Here is a 16,648-nt window from a genome sequence, read left to right as displayed (position 1 = left end):
CAGTAAAAATAAAATAATTTACTTTTTGCCCACAAAATACAGTCAAATCCACTTTAGAGCGTATCCTTGAAGCGCTTTGAGACGTCTCGAAGACGTGATAAGACACTATTTCAAATGCAAGGATTATTATCATTAGCAGCATCTCCGCCTTCAGCATCGGTGCCTTTCACGTTGGGAGGATGTCTCAAAGATCATCGCAGGCTTTGCCAGTAAAATGCAGCGACTGTGTGTTTCGCAGGCAGACACGGATGTTGCTTTAGTGTGTTTGTGGGACAATGCGCTGCGCAATTGGCTGCCGTGTTTAGTCCATAAAACACACAGTCGATTCACTTTACAATATATCCTGAGAAGCGCTTTGAGACGTCTCAACGACGTGATAAGGTGCTGTATCAAATGCATTATTATCTGTAAACTGAATTTTAAATGTATATATAGTTTTGTCTTTCTGCTGGATAATTTTTTAAAGATTTATTTTTAATGGTATGTTTTTGGACTGATTTGGAATAGCAAAAAAAAACTTTGCAAAGAGTGAGGTGCTCAGTGAACTTTGTCTGTACTGTTCCATAAACCATCCTTTTCACCTTCGCAACTTTCCTCCTCGCCTCCTTTCCCCCCGCCACCATTCCCGTCTTCGCTCGGCCCCTGTATAAATAATAATAATAATCCTGGCATTTGACACAGCGCCTTATCACATCCTTGAGACGTCTCAAAGCGCTTCACAGGATCCACTGTGAAGCGGAATTAAACGCGGGCAAAAAAAAAAAGCAGCCAGACGAGTTGCTTAAAATAAATAAATGTATTCAAAATAAATTTCAGTTTAAATCAAAATGAAAGTTATTTCTTTGCAGCGCGACGGATATCAGGCGGAGTGGCTCCTGGTTGGGAGCGGGTTTGCAATCCCGAGACAGGCTCCAGTCCACAGTTTAGCGCTACTATTAGGGCTGAAGGCTTTGCAACACGAGGGGGTGGAATTGTTTAGGAGTCTGAATGAGGAAGATAATTGACGAGTTGCTGACATAACCAAAGCCCTATCCCCCTCCCCCACCCGCCGCCACCCCCTCCCCCCATCTCTCCTCCCGCGCCCCCCCCCCCACACGCACACACACACACATTGCCTCCCTGACAACCGATCTCCCCGATTGGCTGCCGCAGATAGAGTCTGACGAGGCAGTGGGCATTCACATCACGTTTCTGAAGCTTTGCTACTGGAAAGGGAGAGAGAGAGAGAGAGAGAGAGGGAGGGAGGGAGGGGGGAAGGGTTGAGCGAGCGAGAGTGAGCGAGAGGGGGGGAGAGAGAGAGAGAGAGTGAGCGAGAGAGAGAGAGAGAGAGAGAGAGCGTGAGGGAGAGCGTGAGAGAGAGAACAAGTGAGTGAGACGGGGGTGGAGAGAGAGAGGGAGAGGGGGAGAGAGAGAGAGAGAGAGAGAGAGAAGGGGAGAGACCGAGTGAGCGAGAGGGAGCAACCGGGAAAGAGAGAGAGAGAGCGAGAGACAGAAAGAGAGCGCGAGAGAGAGGGGGAGCAACAGAGAGAAAGAGAGAGAGAGAGAGCGTGAGCGTGTGTGCGAGAGAGAAAGAGAGAGATCAGCAATATGATAATGATGTAGGAGTCTGGCTTCAAAAAAACCCACACCAAATGTACCAGTGAGTGTGTAACATTGCTCAAGGAGAAATCAGTAAGATGGCTGCCTCGTAGGGTCTTCCCCTGATGGAGAGAGCTGTTACAGAGACTGCAAGACAGAGGGTGTTGTGTAGGTACATTTCTGAAGAGCCTTTTTTTAGTAAAACGAATTGTGTTTTTTGTGGAGAAGCCTTTTTTTTTATTGTTGGGGAAACAAAGGGTTTGACCTCCTAGTTTCAGCTTGACAATATTTTTTGGAGGGGTTTAAAAATATCTCTCTCTCTATATATATATATATAATATATATTTTTTACTTATAATAATTATTTTTGGGGGGGAGGGAATAGAAATTCACATGAATGAGCATACAACGTATGCAACGTTTTATATTTTTTAGACAGGTTATATGAAAAAAAACAATTAACCTTTTTTGTGTGTTAAAAAATATATAATTTTCTATCTCGGTGACCGTGATAAGATATTAATTTCATCGTATGTTTTATGGTGGGGGTGGGAACGTGCTGGGGGTGGGGGGGTTAGTCTGTCTGCCATCTCCTTTGGGGTGGATATGTGTGTCTCTGTTGCAATCCTTAATTGATTTTTTTTGTGTGTGTGTATTTGTGTCTGTTCGTTTTTCTTCCCTGCAGGTGGGAATATCGAACAGCGCAAACGCTCAGGGAACGACGGAGACTTCGGTTGGAAAGGTACCTGTGCCTTGTTTGGGAATTGGGGGGGTGGAGGGTGCATGTGTGATCAGTGACAGAAAGTGTGTCAAAGGCAGGAGGGGGAAAGACAGCTTTAGATTTCACAAGAAATGTCTCCTCCTCTGTCGTCGGGGAAGGCGTGAGAGAGGGCATGTTTCCCAGACTGGCAGCAAGATCTAGTCATTAAGTGATGATATGCCGGTGAGGATATTGTGCATCAACAAAGGGGCGAGCGCAGAGGCAAGTGAGCCATGGTTGTGTTTGTGGTCAGCGTGTGGTGGACAGTCTGACCCCCCCCTCCCGCGCACACATATACACACACCCACACACGCATGAGGGTATGTTAACAACCGCCAGGCAGTGTGTCAGACGTGTGGCCACCTGACGGAAACCCAGCACTCTGGCATCTCCGCTCGATGAGTGAGCGAGTGAGTGAGTGAACCAGTGAGTGAGCGAGTGAGTGAGTGAGCGAGCCAGTGAGTGAGCGAGTGAGTGAGTGAGCCAGTGAGTGAGCGAATGAGTGAGTGAGTGAGCGAGCCAGTGAGTGAGCGAGTGAGTGAGCGAGTCAGTGAGTGAGTGAGCGAGCCAGTGAGTGAGTGAGCGAGTGAGTGAGTGAGCGAGCCAGTGAGTGAGTGAGCGAGTGAGTAAGTGAGCGAGCCAGTGAGTGAGTGAGCGAGTGAGTGAGTGAGTGAGTGAGTGAGTGAGCGAGCGAGTGAGTGAGTGAGTGAGTGAGTGAGTGAGCGAGCGAGCCAGTGAGTGAGTGAGTGAGTGTCTAGTGGTGATTCTTTGGTGGGTTAACTCTTGGCTTGCTGGATGTCACAGGTTGGGGTTGGTGTGGGGTTGAGGAAGGGGGGAGGAGGAGGGTTGAGGAGCAGCCGGTCTGGCTGATGTTCTCTGGTCTGTGGGCACTGGTGGGATCACTATAGGATTGGGAGACACGGGGCAAAGGATAAAGTTTCAAAGCATCTTTCTGCACGTGGTGAGAGACAAGCGAGTGACGCGATGCCAGAGCCATACTCTGGGCCAAGGTCTCAAAACATCCTTTGTGTGTGTGTGTGTGTGTGTGAGTGTGTGTGTGTGTGTCCTTGCCCCCTCCTCCCACAACTTCAGGTCGCCCCTGAAGACCTTCTCTTCGACCGTGCCCACTCCCCGTAGCTTGTGCTCTGCCACTGTCAAGCGTTCTGGGACGCTACCCTGTGTGAGTGAGGGGGCAAGTTGTTGTATCAAACCCAAGGATTATTATGATTATGATTATTATAATAACAAGCGAGCGAGTGAGGGATTGATCGCTCAGGAGTTCTCGCGACAGAATTCCTGGCATTTTCTCCCCCATTGCCAGTCTCAACATGACTCTTAATGGGGTTAAAAGGCCAGGGTGCTGTCAGAGTGTGAAGCTTGGAGCTCCTCCACATGATATATTTGTGGAGGGAGGGGAGGGGAAGTGGGAGAGGAGCGAGGGGAGGGGAGGGGAATGGGGGAAGTGAAGGCCATCGACTCCCACGTTTGTTTTTTTTTGCTCAGATAAGGCACTTCCAGAACGCAGCTTGTTACAGAGTTGAATCCATCTCCGCGACCACAGCTCTCCTTAATTCTTTCGGAGTTTAAGTCACTGTCGGGTTGGCGGTGCCTGGGCGATGTCACGAGCTTCGCCCAGCCCCACCCCCTACCCCACACCCCCCACCCACCACCCACCACCCACCACCGTGCTCCACATTTAGTTTGATTCACTGAGCCAACCGTTAGTCACCTCTTTTGCCTGTTCATTTGTGGGCGTCACTCACTGACAAACTCCCTGCGTTCCGATCACTCGCTCTCTCTCACTCCGAGCTGCCTTGACTCCTACCCCGGCCTACATTCGGACTGACAGGTGACATCGCAGGAATAAGCGTGGGCGGTTCGGGGGGATAGGATGGGGTGGGGAGGGGGGGGTGAAAAGCAACCGCCTGTCTTGGTCGCTGACCTGAAACACTGCCGGCTCTGACTGCTCACTCCTTTCTCTCCCTCTCTGCGAGTTGTCTCCAGTGCAGAGGTAAATGGTTTTGAGGCCACGGGTGCTGGTTTGTGCTATTTCTTGGCCGGGTTCCATAGCGAGACATCCTCAGACTGTGCCAATGGAGAGAGGGACTCCTTCCGGCATTCCCACACAATCCAGCCAACTCCCAGTACATTCCCTTCCCATGAATATTCCTGTGGCCTGACCGACCGACCGACCGACCAACAGACAGACAGGAATTGTAACTGGATATTAAAGAATCCGTTTAGGAAATAGTGTAAATTAGACAAGGCGTTCACAAGGCTGTAAGGTGCCGGCAGGCAGGCAGACAGGCAAGAAACAGTCTCGGTCAGTTGTTAATGTCACCGTAATCTTTGCGACCGGGCAAACAATTTTGCTTTTCTTTTTTACTGAATCGAACAAAGAAAATAATCCCATTCTCCTTATTGGTAAAAGGCAGGATTAACGTCCGTCCTGTGTTTTTTTCCAACGATCCTTCAAATCAGCCAGGCTCTCGCTTTGAGTTGGAAACTTTTGGGTTCGAGCCCCCTGTGAGTTCACGCAGTTTAGGCTGGATTTCCATTACAGTCCTGGGTGGGGGGAGCACCACATTGTCGGAGGCAGCGTCCTTTGGATGAAATGTTAAACCGAGCTCCCCACTCTGCCCTGTTCAGGCAGACCTTTAAGATCTCCGCTGTGCTACTGAAAAGAGAGAAGGGAGGTTCTCCCAGGCATTGTCCTGCTGACAATTCTCCCCCAAAGGGAGTTTCGGCCACAAAATATACAGTCCATTCACTTTACAGTATATTTTGTATATTATGTGGGCGAAACGCGGCAACCAATTGTGCCCAGCAGTGACCCATAAACAGTCGTGAGTTATTATTATTATTATTAATTCTCCTGGCGTGACAGATGCCTTGTGACAAATTGTTCAGGGCAAAGATCACTTTCTCTATTGCAAGTGGGAAGGAGCTGGGTGTTGGGGAAGGTGACTGTAAACGTCACAGAAGCCTGTTTATATATAGCTGTTCCGCTCACATGTTGAGGAGGCCCTGTGGAAAGGTTAGGGAAATGGCATGCTGACGGCTTGGCAAGCAGACTTGGCACGTCACACTGGCTGTACACACATGGACTGGAGGTTTACAAACATAGCTTGTCTATACGTCATCCGTGAGTCACCAGCAGTGTAAAGATCGGAGCGGGCGGGAGAAGGAGAGGCGGAGGTGGGGAGCGATGCACAGGGATAACTTTTTGATTGCAGACAGGATTTAAAGTTCTGCAGCTCAGTGGATAGAGCGCTCGCTTCGCAAGTGAGAGAACCCGGGTTCAATTCCCGGGCAGATCGAAACGTTGGCCAAGTTTCCTTACTCCACACACAAGCCTCTGTTTACCTACAACAACAACAACTTGCATTTGTATTGCACCTTTCATGCGGGGTATTGCCCCAGGGTGCTTAAAACCTATCAGTGCGCAGGAACCCACTTATTAGGCGATTTGCAGATCGCTTTTCAGGGGGTTATAGTCCCTTAAAACAAAAATAATAATAATTTGGTCACTCAATCCATGACTGTTTGTGGGACGCTAATTGGCTGCCGTGTTTCACCCACAAAATATACAGTATATTCTGTCAAGCGCTTTGAATCACCTCAACAGCGTGATAAGAAGCTATATCAAATGAGAGGATAATTATTATTGTTATTATTATAGATTTGCTTAAGAAACAACCAAGTCCCTGTACTTTTAACATATTGACCATCGAACCTTCTGTTCGGGTGACTGCCTGACAGACAGACTCCGCATTTGAAAGGCAATACGATGTGTTTGAAGAGGAGCGCTGTAGAGGACAGTGGTTAGGGGGTAGCACTCTCCCCCTCTGAGGCAGAAGGTCATGGGTTCAAGCCCCCCAGATCGGGATTTAGAATCACACCGTCTAAGCTGACACCCCAGTATGGTGCTGGGGGGAGGGTTGCATTGGATGAGTGGCTGTCCTTCGGATGAGACATCAAACCTGGTTCCCCGTCTGCCTGATCGGGTGGACGTTAAAGATCCCGCAGTGCTATTCGTGAACAGAAGGGAGTTTCTCTCTCTCTCCGGTGTCCTGGCCAACAATCCCCCAAATAAAATTCATGGCTGTTTGTGGGATATTGCTGTGTGCAATTGTGCTTGTGTGTGCGCGTGTATGTGTGTGTATGCATGTGTATGCATGTGTGCATGTATGCGCGTGCGTTTATGTGCGCGCGCGTGTGTTTGTGTGGTGCTGCCTGGTGAGAGAATTGATTCCCGAGTTTACCTGTTCCCCACTCTCAATGAGTCGCTTGTAATAATAATAATATAATCATCCTTGTATTTGATGCAGCGCCTTATCACGTCTTCTAGACGTCTCAAAGTGCTTCACATAATACACTGTAGAGTGAATTGGCCGTGTATTTGTGGGTGAAACCAATTGTGTACAGCAAAGTGTCCCACAAGCAGTCATGGATTGAAGTGACCAATTCATTATTTTTTTCTTGAGGGATTATTATCAGACTTGTGTGTGTGCGTGTGTGTGAGTGTGTGACTCTCACTGTGGGTGTGTGACTCACTGTGTGTGTGGGTGTGTGTGTGTCTCACTGTGTGTGTATGTGAGACTCACTGTGTGTGTGTAACTCACTGTGTGTGTGTGGGTGTCTCACTGTGTGTGTGTATGTGAGACTCTCACTGTGTGTGTGTAACTCACTGTGTGTGTGTGGGTGTGGGTGTGTGTGTCTCACTGTGTGTGTATGTGAGACTCACTGTGTGTGTAACTCACTGTGTGTGTGGGTGTCTCACTGTGTGTGTGTATGTGAGACTCTCACTGTGTGTGTGACTCACTGTGTGTGTGGGTGTGTGTGTGGGTGTCTCACTGTGTGTGTGTATGTGAGACTCTCACTGTGTGTGTAACTCACTGTGTGTGTGTGGGTGTGGGTGTGGGTGTGTGACTCACTGTGTGTGTGGGTGTGTGTGTGTCTCACTGTGTGTCTGTGTATGTGAGACTCCTGTGTGTGTGTAACTCACTGTGTGTGTGTGAATGTATGTGACTCGCTGTGTGTGAGTGTTTGTGTGTGTGACTCTCATTTTGTGTGTGAGTGTGTGTTGTGTGAGGGTTTTAGTGTGTGAGTATATGTGAGTGTCCCTTTGTCAGAGTTGTTGCCTCTGGATGACGTGCCCATTCTCGTTAGAAAGATCCTGTAAGTTTTATTGGCAAAGAGAGATTCTTTTGCACTCTGTGTGTGTGTGTGTGTGTGTGTGTGTGTGTGTGCCTCCTGGCCATCAATCCTCTTGTCCAGATAAGTTGGTCCTTCGCTTACTGGCTGTTTGTGGGACGTTGCAACATTTGCTATCACTGTGTGATAATAATTACCTCGGAGGTGTTTGGAGGTTACAGACATTGTATCACACACGAGCCTTGTTATACTGTTCCCGTGAAATATTTATCAAACTGCCTTTGAAATGTGATATCAATATTGTAGCAAATGTGACCGTCCCGCTGACCATTTGAATTCTTTTCTTCTGCCCGGCCGGGTGTCCAACACACACAGAAACCCATCGCCGTCCTTAAGGGTCTCCAAACCCAACTGAGAATTTCCTGAATCCCACCGACACCTGGAAATCCCAGAGATAGATTGTTGGAATGGAATGCGCTCTCTCTCTCTCTCTCTCTCTCTTGCTTAATTGCTTAATTGCTTGCTTAATTCCGGAAAGTATTAGGCGCAGGTCGGCGAGAGCCAAGGCTTGGGGGTGGCGGGGTGGGGCGGGGGGGGGGGAGCCCAGAGCGTGTGGTGCGTTGGGGTCACTGCTGGCCTCTATCCGGCTAAAACCTTCGTTCTCTCTCTCTCTGCGTTGGACGGCGTTTGTAGGTTTATTGCTGAAAATGTTCCCGAGTTAAAGCAAATGTAACACATGTTGAACGATACAATTGTAAACTGGAAAATGTAACTCTTGAAAAATGGTATGTGCAGATCAAAGGCCCAATTCCAGGGACCCTATCGGCCTTGTAACTAACTCTGTCCATGGCAGTTTGATACAATAATCCTTTATTTACGAGGAGATGGGAACACGTACAGATTCATTCTCTCTGGATTCGGAATCCCTCTCAGTCTCCCGTAGCGTATTGGAGTCCTTTGGTGTGGTGGTTGGAGCGCTCGCCTGACGCGCGAGAGCGTCTGGGTTCGGTTTCCAGGCAGCGCGGAACGTTGGGCAGTCTCTGCTCCACACGCCTCCGTTTACCTGGTAGTAAGTAGGAATCCGGTTGTTAGGCGATTGACGGATCACTTTCCGGGCTAATGATCCCGTCAAAAAAAAATAATTTGGTCACTCAATCTATGATTGCTTGTGGGCAATTGGCTAACACGTTTCGCCCACAAATAATCCAGAGTCACTGCACTTTACAGGACGACTCAACGACGCTGAACGCTATATCAAATGCAACGATTATTATTATTATTATGGAGTACAAGAAAAGGCAGTTCAGCCCACACGCTCTTATTTACTATATTGACAAAGGTGTGTCAGTCTGGCTCAGTTGCTGGTGCTCATATCTCTCAAGTCAGAAGTTTTTTTCTCCCCCAGCCGGGTGTCTGACCCATTCGGAAACCCATCACCATTCCTTAAGAGTCTCCAAACTAAGCTAAGAATTCCTCACATCCCACCTGCACATGGAAATCCCAGAGATAGATTGTTAGGGTGGAATGCGCTCTCTCTCCCTCTCTGGTGGGAGGCATCCTGCTTCTCTAATTCCGGAGAGTATTAGGCATAGGTTGGCAAGAGCCAAGGCTTGGGGGGAGCCCAGAGTGTGTGTTGGGGTAACTGCTGGGGTCTATCCAGCTAAACCCACAGGGTCAGAAGATTGTGGGTTAAAGCCCCATGTTGGGGGCTTGGATCTCACAGTCCATGGTGACGCCTCAGTTCAGTTCTGGTGGGTGGGGGGGGGGGGGTGGGATGCGGAGGGGAGTGTTACATTGGAGGTGCTGTCCTTTGGCTGATGCATCAACCCAAATTCTCCCCCTCCCCCCCCCCCCGCCACCCCGTGCCCTGTTCAGGTTGGTATTAAAGATCTTCCACAGCGCAGCTCAACAGAATGGAGTTTCTCCGAGTTGGCATTTTGGCCAATACCCCCAAACCCAGATACAACTGGTCACTCATTTCACATCACTGCACCTCTCAACCACATCTATGCTCACTTTCCCTTCCACCCACCCACCCCCCCCTCGCTTGGCACGTGACTCCAACACCATGCAGCGCTCTGAGACATTTCCCCAAGCGAAGGCTGCTGTGTAAATACAAGCTGTTTTTTGTTGTTAATAATAGTAATAATCCTTGTATCTGATATAGCACCTTATCACGTTGTTGAGACGTCTCAAAGAGCTTCACAGGATACTATGTAAAGCCCACTGACTGTGTATTTTGAGGGCGAAACGCAGCAGGAGGTTGCGCACAGCAGTCCCACAAACAGTTGTGGAGTGGGTGACCAATTTTATTTGGGAGGATTGTTGGCCAGGACACCCGGAGAGAGAGAGAGAGAGAAAAACTCTTCTCTTCCGTGGTTTAACTTCTCAATGACAGACGCTGCTGAGACACTGGCTCAGGGCTGTGACTCTACCATAAATCCATGACTGTTTGTGGGACGTTGCTTTTGCACAATTGGCTACTGTTTTTCACCCACAAAACACACAGTCACTCCACTTTATAGTATGTTGTGTGAGGCGCTTTAGACGTCTCATCGATGTGATAATTATTATTATTATTCCCTGACTGCAGTGGAGTGTGAGGGAGCAGGTGGGAGCACTGACCTTCAGGCTGCTCTCCTCACACACTGATATTGTGAGTCCTGTAGCTCAGTGGGTAGAGCGCTCACCCCGCAAGCGGACCCGGGTTCGATTCCCGGGCAGAGCAAAACATTGGGAAAGTTTCCTCACCCCACACACAGGCCTCTGTTTACCTACAACAACAACTTGCGCTTTTCACACGGGGTAGTGCCCCAGAGTGCTTAAAACTTAGCAGTACGCAGGAACCCACTTGTTAGGCGATTTGCGGATCCTTTTTCAGGGGGTAATAGTCCCTTAAAACAAAAATAATAATAATTTGGTCACTCAATCCATGACTGTTTATAGGGACGCTGCTGTGTGCAATTGGCTGCCGCGTTTCACCCACAAAATATACAGTCAATTCACTTTACAATATTTTCTGTGAAGCGCTTTGAGACGTCTGGAAGACGTGATCAGGCACTGTATCAAATGAAAGGATTATTATTATTGTTAAATATTCAGCCTTTCAGGTAACCATGTGGATCACACACAAGAGGTTAGTGAACCTCCCACAGGCCCTCTGCTCCCCTTGCAGGGTCTCGCTGTTTATCTTAAACACGTGCCAGTGTCCCGGCCTCAACCACCCTTCCTGGCAACCCTGTTTCTAGTCGTTAAGTTAGTAATATTCTAATAATAATAATCCTTGCATTTGATATAGCGCCTTATCAGGTCTTCGAGACGTCTCAGATCACTTCGCAAGATATTCTGTAAAGTGACTTTGACTGTGATTCCTCTTTAGATTCCCCTCAACATTCCCCTTAGAGCAGCTTTCGGCTTTGCTCCCACTTTCTCTCCAACCTTCTAACCCCCTAACAACCTACCCACTGTGTCTGCCCAGCGGGCTCCGGCCTGCTTCCCTGTCCCGCCTCACTCGCCACCATTGGCGGACAGGCCTTCTGCCACTCTACCTCCACCCTCTGGAATTCCATCTCGCAGTCCCTCCAGCTCGTCCCCTCCTTTGCCTCCTTCAAGACACTTCTCAAGACCCTCCTCATTAACCATACCTTCGGTCATCCTCCCTCCCCCGTTGCCCTCCACTCTCTTCGATCCTGATTCCCAGCTCAGATCCGAAACACTGAATGTCCAGCACTTTGGGACATTCTCCTGACGTGAAAGGCGCTATACAACTGTATTTTGTTACTGTTGTTGTTGGACACCAGGAAGAAATGCTTCCCAGTGTCTGTCCCGAAATCGCTCGCTCTGCGTCTCTGTTTGCACTTGTTTCCAGCACTTTGAAGGGGCGCGACATAAATGCAGCTTGTTGTTGGTGTTTTGCTGACTTGGGGATCCAGGCTAACAAAAATGATAATAATCCTTGCGTTTGGTATCGCACCTCATCACGTTGTTGAGACGTCTCAAAGCGCTTCACAATATATATTGCAAACTGTAGTGACTTTATGTTTTGTGGGTGAAAGGCAGCAGTCAATTGTGAACAGCAGAGTCCCACAAACAGTCGTTGATCGAGTGACCACAACCTTTTTTTGGAGGGATTATTATTCCTGGAAAGCGATCCACTAATCGACTAACAACCAGGTTCCTACTTACTGCTGGTAAACAGAGGCGCGTGTGCGTGCGTGCGTGTGTGCGTGTGTGTGCTTTAGCCCTGGCTGGGATTCAAGCCCACGTGTCTCGCTTGCGAGGTGAGTACTCTAACCACTGAGCTAAAGGACTCCCTTAAAATTCTGTGAAGCACTTTGAGCTGTCATTCTCAACGCGACAGTCAGCAGCACTCCACGTGTACCCAGCCTCTGGTGCCGTGAGTGCAGACCGCAAGGGGTGTCTCGCTCGAGATTTTGAATGCAGCGCTGAGGCTGGGAAGGGAGTGGGTGGAGTGGAGGTGGAGGGGAAGGAGGGGGGGAATCCCCCGGCTGTGCTGTGGTGAATGATCAGCGGAGGAAATTGCTGACAGACCGACCGACAGCCACGCTGCGTGGGCGTTCGGTGAGGGGAGATATCACTGAGCCTCAGTGATGCCTCTCGCTCTTGCTCCCGCTCTCATGTCGTCAGTGACCCGGGGGGAAGTGGAACCCAACTCGTCATTTTCCTCTCTGAGCTGAAAGGCACGAGCGGGGGCGGTACCTTCAAGTAAGTCACAGGCCCGGGCCGGAGAGAGAGCACATGGCTGATGCTTACTGTAAGCCGAGGTGGGGGGGGCAGTTGAGTAAGAGGGGGTGGGAGAGTTCCCCTTCCCCTCGCTGACCTCCTCCCCACGGCATGACTCTCACTCGCAGCCTTGCAGAACCTTCTCTCCCCCACCGCCCCCCCAGTGCCAAGTGTGGAGCAAGCCAGTCACCCAGCGGCACAGAGTTCCGACCACCTTGTACGTCACAACCCGCGCACTCGGGGGAAACCCCCCGCTCCCCCGCCCCGCCTCACCCTGCCCCGCCTCGCCCTGACCCGCCTCGCTCCCTTGGCTTAATGAAAGGCAGCGAAAAGAGTCTCAGTGACTTGAGGGCAGCTCAGAGCCGACCACTGCACACGGTGTTTGGGATAAAGTGATCTTCTCCCCCTGTTCTGGGTAAGTTCCTGCCCTGGTAATGGGGTGGGGCGGTGGTGGGGGGCAGGTGTGGGTGTGCGTGGTGTGTTTGTGTTGTGTGTGCGCACACATGTGTTGTGTGCGTGTGTGTTGTGTGTGTTGGAAACCGACTCAGATGAGGGAGTTGAGTGTTGTGTTTTTGTCTCGAACTTTGATCAGTTTTCTCCCTGGTTACTTTCTGCCTCGGGAATTAAATGGGGAAAATAATTTGCTCGTTTCTCAATGCGGGCGGTGGGCGAGAAAGGGGTTGGTGGGGGAGGCTGCGTCCCTTTACAGTCAGGTCCTATAGCCAGCTTTCAGCCATTCTTGAGGAATCACCGTATTAAACGAGAAGATTTGTTATCATCATTGAGTAGATTTGCACAGGCTGTTACAGCGCGAAAACAGGCCATTCAGCCCAACTAGTCCGTGCTGGTGTTTAATAATAATAATAATAATAATCCTTGCATTTGATATAGTGCTTTATTATGTCTTTGGGACGTCTCAAAGCGCTACACACGCTACACAGAATATACGTGAATTCAAATGAATTCACTGTATATTTTGTGGGCAAAATGTGTACTCAATCCACGACTGTTTGTGGGACGCTGCTGTGAGCAATTGGCTGCTGTGTTTCGCCCACAAAATATACAGTCAATTCACTTTACAGTATATTCTGTGAAGCGCTTTGAGACATCTCGAAACGTGATAAGGCGCTGCATCAAATGCCAGGATTATTATTATTATTATCTTTCCCCCTCCCCAGCTCAGGCACCAAACCATTATTAAGTATCTTGGGAATAGGGTGGTTTCCACCCCGAATCTCTGGAACTCCGTCCTGCCCCCTCTTTGTGCCCTCCTGAAGACATTCATCTTCAACCGTGCCTTCGGTCACCTTCCTCCCCCCCCCCCCCCACCTTCCGGATCAGCGTGATACCCCGTTGCTGTTAAGCACGTCAGGATACTCCCCATGTGAGGGGGACACTGTGTAAATACAAGTTATTGTGATTGTTGCTGCTTTTGTGCTTACGACGTGAAAGGCGCAGTGTGATAATCAGGAAAATTAGAGCACTCGTCTCGCAAGTGAGAGGACGCGGGGGAAACCTCAGGCCACTTTCCTTACTCCACACGCCTGTTTGCCTCGCGGTGTAGGTTGTTAGTTGATTGTTGGATTACTCTGAGTGGAATAATAATCCCTTCAAAAATAACGATAATAATGTGGTCACTCAATCCACAACTGTTTGTGGGGACACTGCTTTGCACAATTGACTGTCGCGTTTCGTCCACAAAATCGACAGTCAATTCACTTCCCTGTATATTCTGCGAAGTTCTTTGTGACGACTCAGCGATGTGATAAGGCGCTGTATCAGATGCAAGGGTTATTATTATGGATTATTGTTACTGTGTATGTAGTGATGTGAACTTGTGTTGCGTTGATGCGAGAGTTACGAGAGTGCGGGGAGAGCTGGTGCTGATGTGAGAAGCTGTGAGGTTGCTGTCTGGGTTCAGAGGGTTCTCGGCTGGAATACTTTATGGAGAGAGAGAGAGAGAGAGAGAGAGAAGCAGGAGGCCCTTTAAATCGTGAGACTGACTTTGTAGGCGTTACTAAGCTCCGCGTGGGGAATAGTGAACACGATGTAATGGTAAATTCTCTCCGGCTCTGTATGACTCAGTTACACTTCATGCCTGTTCGTTCTCCCAATGACGTCAGCAGCTATTTATTACTCAACATCAAGCCCTCTCCTCCCCTCCTCCTCATTTTTGCACCCCCTTGCAGATCATCCAGAGCTCTGCAACTCGTGTCCTCTCACCATCAGGCTCCGTGACCCCATCAGCCGCACACTCGCCCGCCCGGCTCCACTGGCTCCCCATCTGCCAGAGGATACAGTTCAAAATCCTCGTCCTCAGCTTCAAAGCCCTCCACAGCCTCATCCCCTCCTTACACCTGTGCTAACCCCATATCAACCTGTCTGCTCCTTCCACTCAGCAGGCTCCAGCCTGCCCCATGTCCCCCTCTCACCCCACAACAACAACAACAACAATAACAACAACAACTTATAGCGCCCTCCACCCCGGAGGGCGTCTCAGAGCGCTTTACACTAACGGATGCCAGGGGGAGGAGCCGGGGGGAGGAGGGGAAGGTGACCAAAGGTGCGGTCGAACAGAAAGGACATCAGCAGAGACCTGAAAATGGGGAGTGAGGGAGTGAGACGAAGGGAGTGAGGAAGGGAGTTCCAGAGCCTTGGGGCACAGTGGTTGAAGGCACAGCCGCCGAGGGTGGAGCGGAGGACTCGGGGGACGAGGAGGAGGCCAGACCCGGAGGAACGAAGGCAACGGGTACTGTGCTGAGGCGAGAGGAGGTCAGAGAGGTCGGGGGTGCAGAGGAGTGGAGGGATTTGAAGACAAGGTGAGGATCTTGAAGTCGATCCTCTCTGGGACAGGAGCCAGTGCAGTCTGGCCAGGACTGGGGGGATCGGGCACGGAGTTTGGTGCGGGTGAGAATGTGGGCGGCAGAGTTTTGTATGACGTGGATTTCATGGATGGTACTGGAGGGGAGGCCGGCGAGGAGGGCATTAGGATAGTCCCACTGAGAGGTGACAAAGGCCTGGACCAGGGTTTCAGCGGCTTTTGGAGTGAGGTATTGGCGGAGACGGGCGATGTGTTGGAGGTGGAAGAAAGCGGTGCTGGTGAGGGACCGGATGTGGGGGAGGAAGGATAATTGGGGGTCGAACCTGACGTCTACGGTTGCGTACGGGTTCGGAGAATTTTAGGGGCAAGTCACCACCATCAGAAGTCGGGGCTTCAGCCTCTCTGCTCCCACTCTTTGGAACCCCATCCCACAGTCCCTTAGCCTCACTCCCTCCCTTTGATTCCTTCAAGGCCTGTCTCAAGATCCTCTTCTTTGGCCGCGCCTTCAGTCTTTCTAGCCCCATCCTCCCTTCCCTCCACCCTCCTGATCCCAACCCCAGTTTGGGTCCAAATGGGACGTCCTCCTGGCATGAAATGCGCTGCATAAATGCATAAATGCCATTTATTGTTTATAGTGCGCACTATGGCTGCCGCTTTGACCCGAGCCCCCTCACCCCCTCCCTCCCTCCGCCCTCCTCTCTCCCCCCAAACCCTCCCCCCTCTGCATCTCTCCCGCTCTCTCCTCCTCTCTCTCCGTCCCTCTCGTCTTCTATCCCCACTTGACCCTCCCACAACCTCCCTCTGTTCCAGTCTGGGAATCCTCCGCCGGGCTCACCGCGGCACTCGGCGTTGGCTGTCCAGCAGCAGCCACACCGACTGCCCCATTCCCCACCACACTCGCCACCCACCCCGGACACAGACCCGGGGAGTCAACCTCTCCTCCCTCATCCCCATCCCCCCACCCCTGCCTCACAACCTGGACCCCCCTCCCCTCCCACACACCCTTCTGTCAACCGCTCCCTCCACATCGGACTGCAAAATGTCCGCTCCCTCTGCAACAAGGCCCTGGTCATCAACGATCTCATCCTTGATGAGAACGTTGATATCATGGCCTTAACAGAAACCTGGCTCACCCCAGGCGACACCTTCCCCCTCACGGAGGCCACGCCACCCGGCTACACCTCCCACCACATCCCCCGCCCCAACCGCCGTGGCGGTGGTGTTGCCCTTATCTCAAGGACACCACTTGCCCTATCCCCTTACTCCACTGGCTCTTTCCCCTCCTTTGAGCACCTCACCCTCTCCCACCCCTCATTCCTCTCCCTTAAAATCCTCCTCCTCTACCGGCCCCCTAAAACCTCTCCCACCTTCATCTCTGACATTTCAACACTCCTCACATCTCTTTGCCTCTGCTCTGATCGCCTCATCATCCTGGGCGACTTTAACCTACACTTCACCCCCTCCTGCTCCATCTCCACAGACTTCTCTTCCCTGCTCTCCTCACTCAACCTCTCCTTACACATAAACTCCCCCACTCACAGTCACGGCCACCCACTCGATTTGGTGATCACCCGGGGCCTCAGTGTCTC

The 16,648-nt window shown here is 50.6% G+C and overlaps 1 protein-coding gene across 1 annotated transcript in view; it reads left to right on the top strand.

Moving 5' to 3' along the window:
• The first annotated feature begins 1,532 nt into the window (after positions 1-1,532).
• LOC103191015 (methylcytosine dioxygenase TET3) overlaps positions 1,533-16,648 on the top strand; it is a 61,836-nt gene continuing 46,720 nt past the window's right edge. Inside the window, exons 1-2 of the mRNA XM_042344413.1 lie at positions 1,533-1,746; positions 2,264-2,320. The gene's annotated coding sequence lies outside the window, so the exon portion shown is untranslated. The remainder of the gene's footprint in view (positions 1,747-2,263; positions 2,321-16,648) is intronic.

The sequence above is a fragment of the Callorhinchus milii genome, unplaced genomic scaffold, assembly GCF_018977255.1.
Source record: "Callorhinchus milii isolate IMCB2004 unplaced genomic scaffold, IMCB_Cmil_1.0 Scaffold28, whole genome shotgun sequence".
NCBI classification, from domain to species: Eukaryota; Metazoa; Chordata; class Chondrichthyes; order Chimaeriformes; family Callorhinchidae; genus Callorhinchus; species Callorhinchus milii.
The sequence above is the reverse complement of the archived record's forward strand: the minus strand, read 5'-3'. Positions and strand labels throughout refer to the sequence as shown.